The 20,213-nt window shown below is 41.6% G+C and overlaps 1 pseudogene; it reads right to left on the reverse strand.

The window, feature by feature from the left end:
- Positions 1-44: 44 nt before the first annotated feature.
- Positions 45-6,352, reverse strand: LOC136550389 (uncharacterized; annotated as a pseudogene).
- Between the last annotated feature and the right edge of the window lie 13,861 nt (positions 6,353-20,213).

Consider the following 20,213-nt stretch of genomic DNA (forward strand, 5'->3'; position numbering starts at 1 on the left):
GAACACTGCGTTTTTTTTTTCTAGGCTGTACCTGTTGTGCTTATTGTTCACAAGAATTTCTCTAGCGATAGTACTTATTTTCTTCATGCACTTCCGCTTCATGTGCGAGTTTCTTAGATTCACTGCAAATTGGTTACTACGTGGTGGCAGTGATCAAGGGATTCTGTTTGAGCTTAAGCAATTGCCGATGTATGTAACCTCATATGCATCTTAGCATGTCTGGTGTTGAGAATTGACGTGCTAGAGTTTGAACCAAATCGAGTTTTGTATCTTGAACTGCACCTGAAGTAATGCTGGTTAACAATGTTATGCTCTCGTTAGGAGCCCCAGTTAACTAGACAGCTACAAAAAGCATAGTTGAATGTAGGATAATTCCATAGGCAAAGTACGCCTACAATTTCTAATAAAATAGTAAAATAGATAGCAAGGAAGTGAAAGTGACATTTATATTCCAACTATTTGTTTCATAACAGCACACCAGCCAACTAATCTAATATACATTTTCCTTGTGCAAAAGCCCTAGTACAGATACCAACACACACTGACACAGTACATATTGAAGAACATTGAATGTAAAGGTACGCTGAAGCTGAAGTACTGAACAATATTAATATACATACAGGTGATGTCTGCACCATGGACTTAAAATGATACATAGATAGCAGTCCTCATGCAAGTTAGATTAGTGGCCTGCTCTGGTTGGCTTCTAGCATTGAACGGAGGTGGCTCACTACTTCCTTGAAGGATGGTCTTTTGTCAGGCTCATTTGACCAGCACTGCTCCATCAGTTCCCTCCATTGTGGATCACATGATGCTGGCACTGGTGGCCTCAATGTGTTGCTCAAAATTCCTCCTGCAAATTTTCAGTCAGTATTTGGGACCCCAGGTGATGTTAGAGCATAGGATACAGTTCATGTTAACTTCATAACACACCTATAACTCCGCCATGGTGCATGCCAGCATATGGTTCCTGGCCCGTGAGTATTTCCCACATTATGATTCCAAAAGAATACACATCAACCTGTTGCAGTATCAGATATATTGGTATAAATATAGGCAGTACAAATAATTGAATAGCTAATATTTCTTCTTCATTTCAGCAACTTTAGTCTTCAGAAATAGTTTTTGAACATTATATAGTTTCCATACAAGCTACGGCCCTCCCGTATAACAGAAATAAGCAACTCAGTTATCTTAGTATAAGGAATCACTTGATTCAATGGTTGGCTTTCAGATTATTGATTGCCATATAGAAACACACATAGGGCCCGTTTGGAGGGCTCTAGCTCCGGTTCCTGCACTGTAGCCTCATTGTAGCGGTACTATAGCGTCTGGCTGGAGCCCCAAAACTCCAGCTCCTCTGTTTCTCAGTTCATTTTTGAAGGAGCTGGAGACGTTTTTTCATGTGCCACAGCACCAAACAGTACTGTACAGTGATTTTGGAGCTGGAGCACCCAGAAGCCGCACCAAACGGGGTCATCATACCATAACACCTTTTGAGTCTTGTAATATCACTGCTTTCCTAGATCATAAAGAGAGCTTGTGAGTCCTACCTTGGTTGATACCATATTGCTGCTCATTTCAAGCATTTCAGGAGCCATCCATGGAAGAGTTCCCCTCATCCCACCTGAGACCATTGTAGTTTGTTTCACCTTGGACAAACCAAAATCAGATACCTGCAATCATAATTTATCAGTTGCTCCATTTCAGCTCTTTGGAAAAGAAGAGGCCATTTATACTGTTAACAGACAGATGCCTTGGAGAAGAGAAGGACAGAAGCAGAGGATAGGGTGGAGGAACTCTGTATGACTAAAGTTCAGGTGTGTTTTTACATATCCGCTACCCTTCTCTTCCCTCACCACTGTACATTAGTTAAGCCACTCTGGCTCCGCTCACTCGCATATTGGACTAGCAGTCTCTCTTGGGCCTGCTAGCCTCCTCCCTTAACTCTACTTCTTCACCCATGTGCCCTGCATGTGCTGGTGGACAGCTGCTTGACAGGGAACAGGGCTGACATTCCCCCCATCTTATATACATATACATCTCATCATTCATTTTAGATCAACATAAATGATAAAATGATGAAAAGGTGGCATACCTTGCATATCGGACGAGATGGATCATTGAGATTCACCAGTAAGTTATCACATTTCAAATCGAAATGAATTATATCCTTAGAATGCAAGTACTCCATTCCAATAGCCGCATCCATAGCAAGAGTAATCTGTTTGCGCCGGTCAAGTAATTTTTGTTTGTGCAAAAGGACTTTCTTGAGAGATCCACTTGCCATGAATTCTGTCACAGTTGCTAATGTCCCCCCAGGTCCGTTATTCACAATCCCGTAGAATGCCAGCACATTAGGGTGGTGAAGTTTCGAGAGGATTGCTGCTTCTCTCCAAAACTCCACAATCTGCATGATAAAATTGGTTACTGTTTTTTGATGAGCAAAACCTAGGTCACTATGTTCTGGGAGACTTCTACTGACTACTAAGTCTATGATCGTGATTGTAACTTCAATTCATCATGTGAACTAACCAGTTTATCTGTCTCAGGTGATGAATACATGAAGCAGCTGTTCTTTATCCGTTTGATGGCAACGTCTGTTCCTCTCCATCTTCCATGGAAGACAGTTCCAAAAGCACCAGAGCCCATCTCCTGCAGATCTTCGAGGTCCTCATTGCTTATTACCTGTGATGTAAGTAAAACGAATAATCAATGGTACATTGTGGAAAACCGTGTGCAGTGATGGTTCCTTGTGCAATATTTCTTGTACTAAAGTTTCTTTGTTCTTCATTTCTTTTAGTTCCTTCCATCCATATCTTTTAGTTCCTTGCGCAATATTATACATATTCCTTTTTTCTTAGTGAAACTCGCATATTGTGGATCCCCCACAAAGTATTATACAGATTCTCACAAACATATGTAGTTGTAATTGAACTTATGTCTTGGGACTGAAGATTCTACCTTAATTTACAAACAAGCTACACACCTGTACGTTGCTTATAATGTCTCTGTCCAATGTTGCATTTGCAGGAAGGGCTTGTTTATTTTCCCTGGTTTCGTGTACCTGCCATCAGAGGAAATGCAATGGCTGTCTTGGAAATTGCTTCCGAAGTTAGCTCTCATGAGTACATATGTGGAGGTGATGAGGTGTACCTCAAGCTCTGAGATTGATGATGAATTTTTTTCTGTAACTTCTTCTGATAAAGATCCAATCTGCATATGGTTGCCTTCACCTCCCAGTGAAGTAGACCTAACAATCTGTATGTCCTGCTGTCTGCTATCGGGAGAAGCTTGCTGTTTTTCTCCAGAAGCATGCACATGCCTATTTTTTTGCAGCTCAGCTGCCTTGTTGTCTGAAGATGTAAAAGGATGTGGAGAACATGCCATTTCACTGTCATAGACCACTGGCATAGAAAGATTATCTTTCTTGGCCACATCAGTGTGCATGACATCAGGAAGAATATGCTCTATACAACCGGTAGTATTCACTGAAAATACTTGCTCATGGCTGTATGGATTCATCACACTGATGTGTGTGTCATCCCACAAAATATGAGCTCCTGCTTCATTTGACCCAGATATCTGGGTAGGGGCAGGCCACTCTGTCCTGTTTTGTAACTTAGTGCTTCTAATTTTGTTGAGCTGATCTGTATCAGAATAAGGGATGATGTCTTCTTGGGAGCTACATCTTGTGTTTATCATGCTTTCATCAGAACTCGGCCATTTGTGCACTGGTTTTTGATAATCTCCTGAAGGAGATGCAAGCATTTCATATACAGATCTTCCAACAGGCTCTTCTGTCACCAACTTTTGAAAGTCGATTGAATTGTTGGATTGGATAAATTGGACGATTGTCTCAGTCTGTTCTCTCAGCAACTTGTTGACAGGACTTGTATGTTGTGTCATGCTGCTGAAGTTTGTACTCAGTGACGGCATCCTCAAGTTGTTCTCGTCTGATGGTATCATCAATTTTGTTCTTGATGATGCACTTTCCTTATCTCTTTCTGCGTTATGACCTATCTTGGATATGTCGGTTGCTGTCCTATGCAGTTCAGGAATCTGCCTTGAGGTGCTATTACTACCATTTTGCTCCCACTTAGACGGATATGTGAATTCCAATGGCATGGATGAAGCAAGGTTAACATTTCTTGACTGCTTTCTGGTAGGATAGGAGCTCGCCTCGCCTTTATTTCTCTGTATAGCACAGTCTTGATTGGTCATTTGTTCCATGATAATGGGAGGAAACTTATGTAGAGGAATCCTGGATTCTTTTGATGTTTCTGTAACAATATTTTGTGAACGCTTGCTTCTAAGGCATGCTGAAGCTTCTTCTGTCCTGCCTGTGCCTGTCAGTGATCCCGCGTCATCAATATCAAACATCAGCTGATCCAGATCACTGGCTGATGCACTCCCAGGTCCTCGTGCACTTAATTTCTCACCTGGTCTAGTGTATCTGTATCCATTTATCAGAGCAATGTATTGTGCTTCAGTATCTTCATCTGTTGAGCTTCCTACCACAAAATGTACATGATGCTCATCATCTTCATCAGTAAATAGGTACATAGTTGGCCGTTCTTTGCTTTCTTCTAGGACAATGCACTCATCAATCATATGCTGAACATCATCATCGGAGGAAACAGAGATGAGCACATTCACTTGCTCTCCTGGCAAATGGTACTTGACTATGTGAGCTTGCCTGATGAGCTTGGTTGTCTTGCTCATCAGTTCTTGCCATGACAATCTTTGACTTATCTGAATCAGATGCTTTTCACCACCAACATACCGGAGCTTTCCATCTACTGGCCTTGGTAGGAATCTTCCACCAAAGTTGCAAAGGAACTTCATTCTAGTTGATCTAGAATTATATATCTCTTGTTGGTACCTCTTATTTGTTTGTTGATGAGTTTCACTGATTGAAGGAAATGTCAGCAGCTTCTTTGATGATTCATCTCCAGAAATATTAGCTTCTTCCCCCCAAGGAGTGTAGCTGGTTTTGATGTTCCTGTCATCAAAGGTGATTGAAACCAAAGGCTTCCTTGTGTTTGCCCTGTCTTGCATGAATTCAAGAGCAAACTCTTCTCCAGTTCGGAATGAGTAATTCAATAACTGTGTCTTCCCAGTCGTAACAAAAAACACTGGCTTAGGGCTGATATTGGGGACACCTGGTGGCGAAGCTTCTGAGGGGCTGATATGTCCAGCGTCAGGACCTCCAGTTCCAATTGTTTGTAAATTACATGGAGAATACACAGCGTTCTTTGACATTACCTCTCAGGTCAGTGTTTGATCTGAGCTGTATTTCTCATTCCATTTTCAGTATCCAAGTGAACTATGATATTAGTTAACATGAACATTATCACATAGCATCACTTATGCATCCTTGCTCAGATAGTTGTAGTTTTGTTCCCCTATGGGCTGAGAGTTATGGACTGGAGATATACAATTAGAGGGTTAGAATAATAACATATAGCTTGTATATATCATAAGTTTTTTTTTTTTTTTTTGAAATTGTAAAACCATACGAGAAGGCAGAAAGTCAAAACTTGAAGGCTTAGCCATGATTCTTACTACAAGAAGGTGAAGTGTTCGATTCATCTCAAACTGCCCATAATTGTTCGGCTACCAGTGATTATGCAGAGTTTGTCAATATTTATAAAATCAAATAATAATTTCAATCATGTATAAACTTTACTTCAACAGGTTGATATATAAGGATATTAGTAATCACTTCTACCAAAGGTAACAGTGTACATGGACATAGTTTGTAAAAAATCATGTTCTTTTGAAGGTACAAAATCGCACAAATTGTTGCAGAAGAAAATAAAAGGACAAAGAAGATAGCTGCTAACCTTCATGATCTCCAGCTGAAGTCTGAGAAGCTGACCCTACCCTTGAAAGCTTGTTAGCTGGTATGTATCGTCTACCTTACATTTGTGATTCTAGAGAGATTGTATATGTTGATGGGTAAGCTCAATTAGAATAATATACTAGTAGACTTCAAGATAGCTGGATTGGAGTTGGGGCAATGGGGTCTAAACTAAGTCGTCTAGGAAGCAGTTAATTGGCTCTGTCCAGACTTCTAATTGGATGACAGCAATGGGCTATATTATTATTATTAGAAGCAGGGATGGGCCTGGTTGAACATTTTTTCTTGGTATTATTAGATTATATTATACGCCTCATAGGCAGCCTAGGAGGTCCATTATTCATACAGAACTGGAGTTAAGTGAACTGTATTGTGATACGTCGATCAACTTTGAACATATGCCATCAATATGTATTAGGCAGTTCTCTATTCGTCAGATGAAATGGCATAATTGTAATTGTATATCTAATGAAGAAAGGAACTGAGTTGCCCAAGTATCTATCAATTATGTATCTAAATATAACTGTCAGTGAAACGTTTATGTGAAGTAAGGTTGTAATATTTGTCAAGCAATGCTATATAAACCTCAACCAGAGATATTGCATTACTTGGGGGCAAGGGGCTGTGCTTTTATACTCTCATTTGTCACTATCAGATACCAACTTAGACATAGATATTGTGGCTCATTACTGCCACCATATATGATGCAACATTATGTATGCATCGTATTGAGTTCTTTAATGCCATTTGTAAGTCCAACTGGACTATTTTTCTTGAAATATATAGTTTTTGGCCGTCAGAAGGCGAGTGGCTTTCGTAGTTTCGTATGCAGACTGGACTCTGTAGGCCAAGCTTGAATAAGTTTAGTTACACATTGGTCCCACCATTTGTTCTTTTTAAGTTGACCTATGACTTCTTGAGTTAGGCGAGTGGCTTTCGTAGTTTCGTATGCAAACTGGACTCTGTAGGCCAAGCTTGAATAAGTTTAGTTACACATTGGTCCCACCATTTGTTCTTTTTAAGTTGACCTATGACTTCTTGAGTTCAGATATTTTGAGTCATCTGCAGACAGATCATACAGAATCTTTTTTCCCCTTTTTGTGTTCTTTATTTACTGCTGCCTGCAAATGAGAACCATAAGTAGTTTTGGTATTGATTGACAAAGGTAAAGTTTGCTTATTCTTTGATTCTGGTTAGAGGTGAACGTAAATGAACAAGATTTGGAAGACCTATGTCTTTCATTGATCTCTGGAATGTATTTATACAAGTGAAGGGGTGTCACGAAAAGACACGACTGTTCCCAAAAGACATGCCATTTGGGATTAAAACTAACTGTCTAATCCTATCCACTAATCATGTGCTTGATAGATGAGATCACTCGTGAAGAGACGCATGTTCGTCTATAGACGCCTGTTCGCGTATAGGTGCCATTTTCACAACACGCCCCTTGATCGAATCTTCCTTGAGATCAATGCAGCTGTAAGCTGAAATTTCTCGAAAAACCCTATGGGAAAATCTGAGGAATATATGGATATGCCATAAAAACTCCTTTAAACCTTATTGGAAAATAAGGAGAAAATAGCATATTTGTTTGTGTTGTTTAAATAAACCACTATGTTATTGGTATCCCATTAAAACCCCTAGTGAGGAAAAAATATTGGAGATACGACATAAAGATAACTCCTTCAAAAACCTTTCAGGAAAAACGTGAGGAGTAGTAAAAGTGATATGCTGCTAAAACTCCTATAAAAATCCAGTGGAAAAATTAGGAGAAAATATGACGACATATTATTGTATTGCCTCTTGGATAACTCACATGAAAAACCTTTTCAGGGAAAACCATGGATGAGTTGTGAGGGCAATATGTGCCTTTGATATTTCCCACAAAAACCCCGATGGGGAAAATAGAAAATATGACACATGCTTATGTTAATATTACTTCATTAAAAACTTTAACAACAAACCTTGTGAGTAAAACTTGTGAAAGAAAAGAGCATAATATGATACTGGTACAGGTCAGCATTTAGGAGATGTCTCCCCCTGATTCTTGCAAATTTTGAAGTCGTCGTATACCAATCTTATGTACTAATTTTTTAAACATAAAAGTTGGTAAGTACTTAGTAAATAGGTTAGCGAGATTATCGCATGACTTGATTTGCAAGATGTTTATTTCCCCGTTTTCTCATAATTCATGGGGATAAAACAGCTTAGGGGCAATGTGCTTAGTGACATTACTCTTATGTAACATGTTTGTATCTATGTAACATAAGCAAAATTATCTTTATAGATAATTGTAGGTGATTCAATCAAACCATTACCACATGACTATTGTATGTGGTTAATTATTCTGCGAAGTCATGCACATTCATGTGATGCCTCATATAGAGCAATAATTTCAGAATGATTAGTAGATGTCACCGTCAGAGTCTGTTTTGAAGACTTCATGAAATAGTTGTACCTCCATGTAAGAATACAAATCTTTTTTGGATAGGGACCAGATAAGTAACCAGCATCCGTGTATCCAATCATATTGGGATCATGATTTCTCTTAAAGAATAAACCAAGATCCTTTATGCCACTAAGATATCTGAGGATATGCTTCGCTCCTGTCTAATGACGGTGAGTTGGATTTGCACTATGTCTAACTAGTATGTTCATTGCAAATGCGATATCAGGTGTAATTTGCAAGATACATAAGTGCTCCAATGACACTAAGATATGGAACCTTGGTCCCAATATCTTTTCTCCAATACCCCGTGGTCTAAATGGATCTTTCTCTATTTCTAAAGAACGAACAACCATCGGGGTTTTGTTATGATATGATTTATCCATATTGAATTTCTCCAATATTTTCTGGATATAGGCTGATTGATGCACTAAAATCATTGAAGGACGGTGCTCAAGCTGTAAACCTAGGCAATATTTGGTCTTACCCAAATCCTCCATCTCAAATCTATATGATGGAAATTGTAACTCAAATGATTGCATAATTATTTCTGTATCATGATGATATCAAAATGATCAATATACGCAATCTTGCTTAATTATACACAATGTATGTTGCGATTTGTATTTGGATTCAGAATGTGAAATCCTTTGGGACTTATATGTCCGAATCTATCAAATTCATTTGATCTGCCAATTATTGAATTTGGATAACTTCATTTTCACACGTACCATGGGGTATGCTATGCTAGGTCTCTACGTGAAACCATATGCTATAAGCTCTCATTGTTTACCACCTTGCTTCTTAAAAGAAACTCTGTGAGGGAAGATATTACTGTGGTAATACTTCTCATGATTGAACAAGAGCAATCTCCTTAATTGTTACCTTTTAGTTTGACCAAATTTGAGTGTGAAGATACTCTGTCTAGGACTTTTGGTCTAGATCTAGTAAGGTGAAAAAGTCATCTTTGAGGAGTATATATCGCAATAATTTATAGTCCTTAAATGATTGATTCATTGCTTGGCATCAATATAGCATATGAAAATATTAACCCTTTTGGACTTCGAGTCATTTTTCATATGGAGTTAGGGTATTCCAATGTCCCAGGATCAGAATTTGGGTGCACCGTTGATCTGGGTGGATTTTGATCCAGGTTTTGGATGCTCATCTATTTGGGTGTCTACCAACTTGAGGTTGGCTTAGATTTACTGATTTGGAGGATCTTGTCCTCGGTATCCTCGGATGCTTACTTAGAGCATTATCCTTAGAAGCGGCTGTACTTCTCCCCCTCTTCTTTAGAAGTGGGAGTTGAAAGGTTTTAATTGGTACCTCTATTCTTTTGGGCACATTATAAGTAAGATAAGAGGATTTTGTGATACCCTTATTATCAATAAATGTTTCTGGCAGATTCTTTGCAATTTGATGCAAATCTAAGATATTCTATACAATTAGGTTTAGAATCTTTGGTACGTGGATGTGAGGATTGCTTTTTTTATTTATGGCATTCTTAATGTGGTATAAATCTCCCTCTAATGCCTGGAATTATCCTCAAATATGATCAACATACGGGCAATTTATAAATCCCTTGCAGAGTTACCTCTTGGGATCCCTAATGCCCATTGGTATGTTGGGGTGGTGATATGGATATGTGAAAACATACTTGATGTGCAGATGAGAAATGTTTGGCTGCGGCCAAATAGTTTCACATACATACTACAACGGAGGGAGTTGTATAAGTGCAGCTTGATGAATTTGAATTAACGATGCAGTGTGTAAGGCCGCATGAAAACAACTTAGTGCTGGTAAATTACAATTCAATTTTAATATGTCATGCAATTTGATTCTCAATAAGAGACTCAATCAAACCATTATTGGTATGGACATAAGGTACTTGATATATAGTACCCAAAAACCAAACAGTTCCATATAAAATGGATTTGATCCTGCGTCCAGGGTAATTTGCTCTAAATTGAAGATTTCAAGCAATGAGTTTGGTATAGTGATGATTCTCATGACTAAGAGACACACCTAGGACTATATTATGGATGCATAAATATGCATTACATAGAATCTTTATGGTCCATAAAATGGTAAATAGAGCACATGTATGTTCTTGAATTTCTTCGAGAAACTTAGTGGCTCATATTGATGCTATGACCAATAGAATTCTCACGTTATCTCTATAGTTGAATAACCAAGGCAAATGTGCCAAGTCTTGTTGATATCAAGAGAGAGAATTATTTTGTACGCAACATTGGATACAGGTTATGTATGTGTAGTCAAATTCAACTGAGGATGTTTTGTTTAAGTATTGCCATATCCGTTGTTAAGAGAAAATACTCCTCTTAGTTGTCATCTCGGGGTTTTCATATAAAAACCACATTGACGAATATCTCTAAAATTTTAATTGGGTACATTATAGAATCAGAATACAAGAATAGATTCATGCTTATTATTTGAGTACCAATAGGGAGTATGATAGTAGTACGACCAAAATCAACTACCATTATATCGCGTCTAGCGATTGTCAAAATATTTTCTTGTCTCCATGTAAGAGTTTGGAATATTTTGCTTCCCTATATATAGAGTTTGTGGTATAAATGTCCACTACGCAAAACTCCTCTTTGCATTTAGATTGACTCTCGTATAAGTCTATATATAGTATGAAGAATAAAATGATATTCTTTGCAGATATATAGCTTACATACAAGTTAATTAATAGAATATCAAATGTGATGGCACATTATTGTAATATTCAATTGTAACTGATGATAACATTTTATATTACAACACCCAAAATGGGACATAGATACTAGGTATCTTTGTAAATGGGAGACAAATTTTGGTCTCCAAAATGGATCAAGCGAAGTAAATTCGATGATCGTGCTCTCCATGCTTGTAATACCCACTTAGTGTGTTTGGCTGCTACTTGGTTTCTTCATGAAACTTGTTGTGAACAACTGGTCTTCCTGGTGATGTCAGGTTGAAGATAGAAGCGTGCTTCATATCTTTATTGTTGAGCCATATATTTATGTTCAATGGATTTGTAATACTGATCAATTAAATGTTTAGCATGACATTTCCAAGTTATGTGGCTGTAACATACACAATTGGAACAAAATATGGTTCTGTCATATTTGGAAAATACCTTGACCCTACGGAATGCACAGGGCTACTACTTTTTTTTGTGTTAAATCTTACCATTAAAGTTCTTTGGATGGCATTATTACATGGCATCGAACTTGTTATGATTCTGAAAATTCAATGTACTTCAGATGATATAGCATCACTATAATGCTAATGACGATTCCTCAATAAGAGTTTATCATACACTTAGATATGAAGTAATGTAGGAATTGATCTACAATACATTTGGTAAGTTTTGTGCTTTCGTGAAAACGCAATGTTGGGGATATTTTGGAACAACATAATTATATTCTCAAGTGGACTTAAGATCCTAGAGGTAAAATTATGGCCAATCATAGTTGGCATTTGGGCAAAACTATTGCCTTATGTTGTTCATATCACTGTGAGAGCTAGCCATATAGTGCATCGATTTATATCCATTGAGATACACATATTTTATGATCTAAATATGTATGGTGCTTTATTTAAATAAAACTCCATATTTAAATTGATCATAAACGGTGATGCTCTCTTACGAGGAGCATCAAATATTGCTATGAATCCAGAACATCAAGTTTAATATTACGTCCATTGACCATGTTGGATAATGGTGATCATCAAGAGTGAGAGATCAAACTCTTTCATGGCCATTACTTCAACCAGGTGTAAACCATAGATTTTCTGAATTTGCGCTAAGGGTAAATTGAAATTGCTATGGTAGTGTTGTATTAATGAATGCAAAATAAATAGAAGACAAGATCTATCTATACTTGATAATAAAAAAATAAAATTTTCGACCATTTTTTTTTCCATCCATTTTCTTTGATCTCTTTTCCTCTGGCTACCGGAAAGTAAAGAGTATTCCGTCCGAACTTATATTATATATAACATCGTGTTGGTTTCCTTCCCAGAAGTTGCACGCCTACTTCATAGACTCTTTACACGCATAGGCCAGGCCTTCCGATGGACGGGGCACGCCTACTTCATGTACAAGCGTGGCGACGCATGGAGCGCACGCGCACTGTCTTCACGCCGCGCTCGCCTGTTGCGCCGACTATAGCGCCTCGGCCAACATGGAGACGGGCGCCGGCGATCCCACCGCCACAAGGAAGCTCTTCGAGGAGTGGTGCGCCAGAAGCGAGGCGGACGGCGGCGCCCTCGAGGACGACGACCGGTCGGTGTCCCTACGGACCCAGTACGTCCTGTTCGAGGTCGAATATGGCGGCGCCACCCGCGCGCTTGCCGTGGTCGACGTAGCCGTTGGTGGCGTGCCCGCGGAAAACCGAGGTGCGTGCTGAGTGCGTCCTGGCGGAGGTCAGGCTCGGCGACGACGCCGACACGCGTGCAGCGAGAGAAGAAGAAGAGGAAGAATAGTAATAGTAATAGTAATAGTAATAGTAATAGTAATAGTAATAGTAATAGTAATAGTAATAGTAATAGTAATAGTAATAGTAATAATAAAAGAGAAAAGTAAGGATTTTTTTTTATTTTTTTCATTTGTTTTTTCGGCTGTGTTCTATATGTCCGGGTGCTTTCTGTGTTTTTCTTCTGTTTGGTTTTCTGTTTCCGATTTTTTTTCTCCTCTTTTTCCTGTCCTGATTTTTTCTATGTTTCTCTTTTTCCTTTTTCTTGCTTTTGCTTGGTTTTTTGTCCAATTTTTTGCCACACACACTCCTCGATGCCTGTGGTCATTTTTCATAAACGTTAAAATAAAATAAAGTCAATATTATTTTTTCCCAAAAAAGATTTTTACCACTAAGTTGTTGACATAGTTTTGATTAAAAAAATGTTTTCATTAAAATTTAAATCAGTTCGACTAAATCTTCATTAGTTTGTTTCCCAAAAAAGATTTTCACCACTAAGTTGTTGACATAGTTTTGATTAAAAAAATGTTTTCATTAAAATCAAAATCAGTTCGACTAAATCTTCATCAGTTTGTTGTTTATGTTTTGTTGTCTAATTCAGTCTAAATAAATGTAACTCTAGAATGACCGTAGGCGTGGGGCCGCACAAGGGAGGCCGGGCGCAGGGCCAAGGCGGTCAGGGCCGCCGCGGTGCAAGAAGCCGCGCGTGCGCGTGCTCGGCCACGAGGACCACTTGGGCGCTGGCCATGGGGGCGCGAGGGGCATGGAACTCGTCCATCGTGCGATTTCTTAGAGAGGTAAGAATATCTCGAATTGGGAAAAAAAAACACAACAGTACATACCATTGTTGGATTGAGGCTTGCAATCCTTTCATGTTCTTTTCCAATTAGCACTCGTTCAGCGAAATCGAAAAAACTGGCCCCCATGCTTCATATTGTCTTGCTCCTCCATCTAACATGTGATGCAGATGATTCACGGTGCATCAATTTCGGAAGACAAGAAGCCGGATGAAGATCTTCTCCGCTGGATAGAAAAACATGAGTTGCAAAAAGCAATGGACAGAAGATGAAGATCATAGTTTCCATCGCCACGAAGAACGGCATTGTCGTGGGTGAACTGCTTGTCTCCGGCGATATTCCTGTGGCGAACTGCCTTCGGCCTTCCTCGTTGTTGAGATCGATGGCCGTACAATAGTTCATCACTTCATCGTCTGTCGTCTCCGGTGAGGCATGCATTCCTCTCCGTTCTTCTGACCGGTTCGTAGAGCAACGGTGCTGATAACGTATACAAGATTTGGAAGACCCGTGTCTTTCATCGATCTCTTAAATGTATTTATATACAAGTGGAGGGGTGTCACGAAGTGATACGACTGTTCCCAAAAGATATGCCCTTTGAGACTAAAACTAACTGTCTAATTCTATTCACTAATCATGTGCTTGATAGATGAGATCACTCGTGAAGAGACGTCTATGCGTCTGTAGACGCCTGTTCGCGTATACGTGTCGTTTCGCAACAATTCTAAAGAAATGTTTTTGGATTTTACTTTGTCTAGGAACGATCATGACCAAAATCACATTTTTGGTTAAGGGCCCATGGTTGGATCGCTTGGCACGTCAATTGATAAGTAAATGCGGAAGCTTCTGTCAAGTGTCAAATGATCGATCAACTTGCGCTGAAGTGCTGCTCAGATTTACAGCTTATCGTCCTGTTTGTTTGGCTTATAAGCCATATTTTTTCAGTCAACGAACAATATTTTTCTCTCACAACAAATTAGCCAACAGTACTTTCAGCCATAGCTTATCAGCCAAACGAACAGGGCATATATCGGTTGTTTCCTCAATGAATCTGAATGGAACATGGAAGGGATTCGGTATCCAGTAATGAGTAATTCCGCTTGCTTTCGGTTTCTCTAAGAAGACATCGTCCAGCATACAGAGGTGAGGTTGGCAGTTGACACTGGTATGTGATACTATCCCTTTGATATAACCTAAGAGGAGAAAGATTTTTTTTTTTTTGGCGAATTGAGGGAGAAAGCATGCTTATAATATGGCAAAATTGGGAATTGGCAGTTGTTCTGCACTGAAAACTTACAAGACTACAAGAGCAAGGGGTGAATCCAGAATCTGGTTCTGAAGCATATACTGACGAACATTACCACAAGTCGTCACTGCACAGGAACATCTCGAACATTACGGCTAGATGCAGCCGATTGATATGCATACGGTTCAAGTGCGTACTCCTCCCAACAAAAAATATTCAGAGATTAGCACACTGCTATACGATCGACAGAATGGATAAATTAAAACTGGTACCCTACCAACTGTTACCAGAGTCATGGTGATCGATGTAGCCAAGAAATTTAAAAAAAAAACATTGTCTCAGGGAAACTGGGGAAGCAATAATATATATATATATATATATATATATATATATATATATATATATATATATATATATATATATATATATACATATATATATATATATATATATATATATATATAGAACTACTATCCTGTAGCTGGCTACAGAATAACTTATTCTGTAGCCACTTTGAGTTACGATAATTACTATGTTAATTTACGAGATTATAGTAACTCCTTACTAAGTGGTTTAATATAATGTTATGGTAAATATCCCTATGTGTTATAGTAACCCAACTATCGTAAATATGTATTGACATTACGGTAAATTAGTATATAAAATTATAGTAAATGGAGGTGGCTACAGAATAACTTATTTTGTAGCCGGCTACTGAATAGCCTCTCCCTATATATATATATATATATATATATATATATATATATATATAACTACTATCCTGTAGCTGGCTACAGAATAACTTATTCTGTAGCCACTTTGAGTTATGATAATTACTATGTTAATTTACGAGATTATAGTAACTCCTTACTAAGTGGTTTAATATAACGTTATGGTAAATATCCCCATGTGTTATAGTAACCCAACTATCGTAAATATGTATTGACATTATGGTAAATTAGTATATAAAATTATAGTAAATGGAGGTGGCTACAGAATAACTTATTTTGTAGCCGGCTACTGAATAGCCTCTCTCTCTCTCTCTCTCTCTCTATCTCTCTCTCTCTATATATATATATATATATATATATATATATATATATATATATACACACGCGCGCGCGCGAGTGTGTGTATTAGAAATATCCAACTACAACGGGTGGTAACTAACACCCCCCTAGGGTAAATATCCATAGTGGACCACATGAACCCAATTTAGAAAAAGAAGTATGCTTGAACTGGTGTACTAACTTTTTATACCCCAATTAAAATTGCTAGCACACTCTCTTAGCTATTGCTCTACTATCACCCCATACAAAAGCTGTATCTAATCTGCATTTAGGGTCTATGGTCTTAATAGCTCTTTGGTTATACAAATGTATATTTTAGTTTGACTCGACAACAAGCTAAGACAAACTTTTTAATATTTTGATATGAATTTATTAATATTTTTAGCATAAAGTTTCAAATTACTTTATAAAATGCAAATATGAATATGTATTTTCAAAGTTTTTGAACTGCATGGAAGTTTCTGGCACTTCAAAGTTTAGGATCGGGGTGCGTTGCTTCGCGTGTTTGGCGTCCACGCCTTCCAGCAAGCAAACGGACGTTGCATGCCAGTATACGTCAGCACCGCTCGCGCGTTACCTATTCACCGGAAAGTACCCTGATTACGGGCCACTAATATGCAATGAATTCAATTGACATCTTTCTATGGAGTCCCAATGCAATATTTTAAGTGTCGTTTGGATCTCAAGGGATTTTGAGTATTCAGATAAAAAATCCCAACAGATTTATTTGATTTTGAGATTCTAAAAATCTGTGAGGTAAAATTCCTATAAATCTAGATCGTTTCGATGAGAATCTTGGATTGTGGAATTTTTTCTATCTGGATTCTTAAAATCCCTAGGTCCAAACGGGCAGTTAATATACTTTCGAATTCGTGCCAATCCTTTCCTTTCCTGTCCTACACAAACTTGAACCGAAGACCAGGCTGTCGTCCATACACGGCCATGACGTTGGCACCTACTGCTACACAGGGCCATGCGTATCTGTCTTTTTGCCTGATACACACTCTTCCATTGGAGATTACCAAATAGTTCCAATATTCATAGCATTTTTTTTTCACAATCCTTCTAGCTTTGCTACAAGAACTTTTCATTTTTAAGTTTGAACTGATGCACTAGTGTTGCACGATTTCTCAGCATATAGCTATCTTATTCCAATAGCATCAATTTTAGGTAAAAAAATACTTTATAAGGTGTCATCTTCCTTTTTCTTTTTTTCAACTCACTCCCTGACCGAACAAGCCAGCCAGATCGAAAATGAAAACAACAACTCCTGGAAACACACCAATCCTGTTGCCCGTGTATATATTATAGAGTTAAATGCACCATAGATCCATTAACTTGTGAGGACGTTTTAGTTATGTCCATCAACTTTCAAAGTGACTTTTTGGGTCCATAAACTTAGTATGTGTATCACTTAGGTCCATAGCTGTCCACATTGGCTTCTCGTGCTGACATGGCATGGTGCCGTGGCCATACAGGCGCGAAACACAGGCCAGCCGCAGCCGTGGGTGCGCGAGCAGGCGCGCCGCCGTCTTCCTCGTCGCGCTGCTCTGCCACTAGCCGCGTGCCCTCCCCGAGCGGTCGCTGCCCGGCGCCCGCCGACGTGAAGTCCACGAAGCTCTGGATCAGCGTCGGCCCCACGTACATGACGGTGAGGCGGAGCAGCGCCAGCGACGCGTTCAGCAGGAACTGCGCCCAGAAGGTGCGGAACTGCGGGCCTTGAGGTCCGGGTCCATGGCCACTGTGTCGAGCGTGGCCGGGTGGGTGAAGGGCGCGGACGTCCACCGCGGCGCGCAATCGCCGGTGGCGTTGGCGTAGAGCCGCAGCTCGTGGCGGCGCGCCTCCATCTCGTTGGCGACGGACTCGAGGTGCTGCAGGTAGGGCCGCAGCACGCGTGTGCGGTCGTGGCGGCGCACGCGCAGCATGAGGCGGCCGTCCCCGGCGGTTGTCCACGCGAGGCGCGCCCCCTAGGAAGGCGTCCCACGCGGTGTGGCCATGGACCCCAGGAAGGCGTCCCGCGCGGTGTGACCGGTACTAGCGCTGCACCAGCAGGTTCATCCACGCCCACGGCGCCGTCGCGTACGGGGTCACGTTCGCCTTGCTGTTGCTGTTGGTGGTGGTCTCCTCGTCCGCCGCCGCGGCCCCGGTGGCGTGGTCGTTGACCGCCACCACGGCTACGACGCCCGTGGACCCGAGGATGGAGAGGAGCGGGAGGGGAAGGCACAGGACCAGTGCCGCGACGGCGAGCGCGTCGTCCGGGAGCCTAGCCGCGCCCGATGCGAGGCGCGCCACAGAGGTGCCGGCGAGGAGCGCCGTCAGCGCGGGCGCCGCCAGCCAGTAGAGGTGCAGGGTCAGCGGGTGCGCCGCCGCGCGGAACCGCTTCTCGTGCGCGACGACCGCCGCGGCGGCCAGGTGCGCCGCGCACTACAGCGCCAGGAACACCGCCTCCTGGGCCTCGCCGCCCCTGTTGACCAGGGAAAGGACCAGCAGCACGTCGTAGAACGCGGCGAGGACACCGGACGTAGCCAGCGCAATGACGAACCCGGCGCGGACCCGAACAACCACGGCCCTGTCCAGCAGCGGCTGCTTGTCTTCGCCGTTCAGGGCGCCGCCGGCGCCATGGCGTCGTCGCCGTGTGGAGATGAGCTTGGCGGCGCCGAGGCAGAGCAGCGCGACGAGGAAGACGGCGGCGCGCCTGCTCGCGCACCCACGGTGACGGCATCGGCTTCTGCTCGCGCGCCCGCGGGGCTGCGGCTGGCCTGTTTTCGTGCCTGCATGGCCACGACATCATGCCATGTCAGCACGAGAAGCTAATGTGGACAATTATGGACCTAAGTGATACACATAATAAGTTTATGGAAAAAAAATCACTTTAAAAGTTGATGAACCTAACTAAAACATCCTCACAAGTTAATAGATCTCTTGCGTATTTAACTCTATATTATATTTCCATCTGAATGAAAGCCATGCCAGGAACGAAACACCAATGGCCGTGAATGCACAAAAGGAGACGCGCGTACCCATGAACGTGCAGAACGCCAGAACCCATGCATGGCCTCTCCGTCATTCAGACTTGATTCAAAACCAAAGGTCGCCCATATGGACCCCCATGTGCATGCACTTTTCCTGCTTTTAAAAAAATGATTTCCTGCTTTCTTCTTTACCTCACCTTTTCCAGGTTCCTCTCTCTCCTATTATTTGGGCCCAGTTTAGATCTGAAATTTTTTGTAAAATACAACTATAGCGCTTTTCGTTGTTATTTAACAATTAGTGTCTAATCATAGTCTAATTAGACTTAAAAGATTCGTCTCGTGGATTTCGTCTAAACTGTGTAATTAGTTTTATTTTTTATTTATATTTAATGCTTCATGCATGCGTCCAAAGATTCGATGTGACGAAAAATCTTGAAAAATTTGGTAAAATAAAGTGGAACTAAACAGGGCATTGGTACAGACTTCCTTGCCGTCTTGACGATGGGAAGTAGCACAGCAGCGTCGGCAAGCATGCACGTGTAAGCTCCACGAGGCGAGCTCCATGCCGGAGACCTCGCGATCTCCGTGCTGTCCGCATGGTCTGCGAGCTCCGCGCAGTCCGCACTGGCGAGCTCCGCCAGAGCCGAACGGTGGCAACCTTCGCACTGGCCGCGCGGGCTGCGACCTTCGCGCCGTCCACGCCGGCGCCTCTGCCCAACTGCGCCGGCGAGCTCTGCCAAGGCCGCACGGTCTCCGCACAGGCCGCGCGGGCTGCGAGCGCCGTGCCGTTCGTTCCGGCTGCGAGCTCTCCCCAACTGTGCCGGCGAGCTCCGCTAAGGCCGCGCGGGCAGCGACCCCTGGATTGGCCGCGTCGTCGACCTTGCGGCCGGCTCCGCCCATCTCGTAACTTAATATAGTAAATTAGTCATACCTGAAGTTCAAACCTTACTCAAGGACGCATCCACCTGGAGGATGGAAGTCCCCAAGCGGCACCAAATCAGCAACCGAAACAGAGCAAGCTATACATCTAGCCCTACCAAGCTGTAACGCTCGCACGAGAATTCTGCGCCATCGGGGAGGCCTGAATGTGAAGGGTGTGTAGAGCTGCAGGTCCTCGTCATTGACGTGGACGGAGGTAAGCGATGGCTTGGGCGCTATTTTGGGCTCGCAGGCCAGGAGGAAGCTTGGGAGCTGGGAGTCATCCCGAGCCTGCTCACAGCGCCGCCTCTCGTCAGATCTGTGGAGAAACATGGCAAAAAGATACGGGTCGCCGAGGAGGCCGCACCGCCGCACCCCTTTCTCCTCCATAGCGCTCCTGCTCGCCGGCCG

The sequence above is a fragment of the Miscanthus floridulus genome, chromosome 4, assembly GCF_019320115.1.
Source record: "Miscanthus floridulus cultivar M001 chromosome 4, ASM1932011v1, whole genome shotgun sequence".
NCBI lineage: Eukaryota > Viridiplantae > Streptophyta > Magnoliopsida > Poales > Poaceae > Miscanthus > Miscanthus floridulus.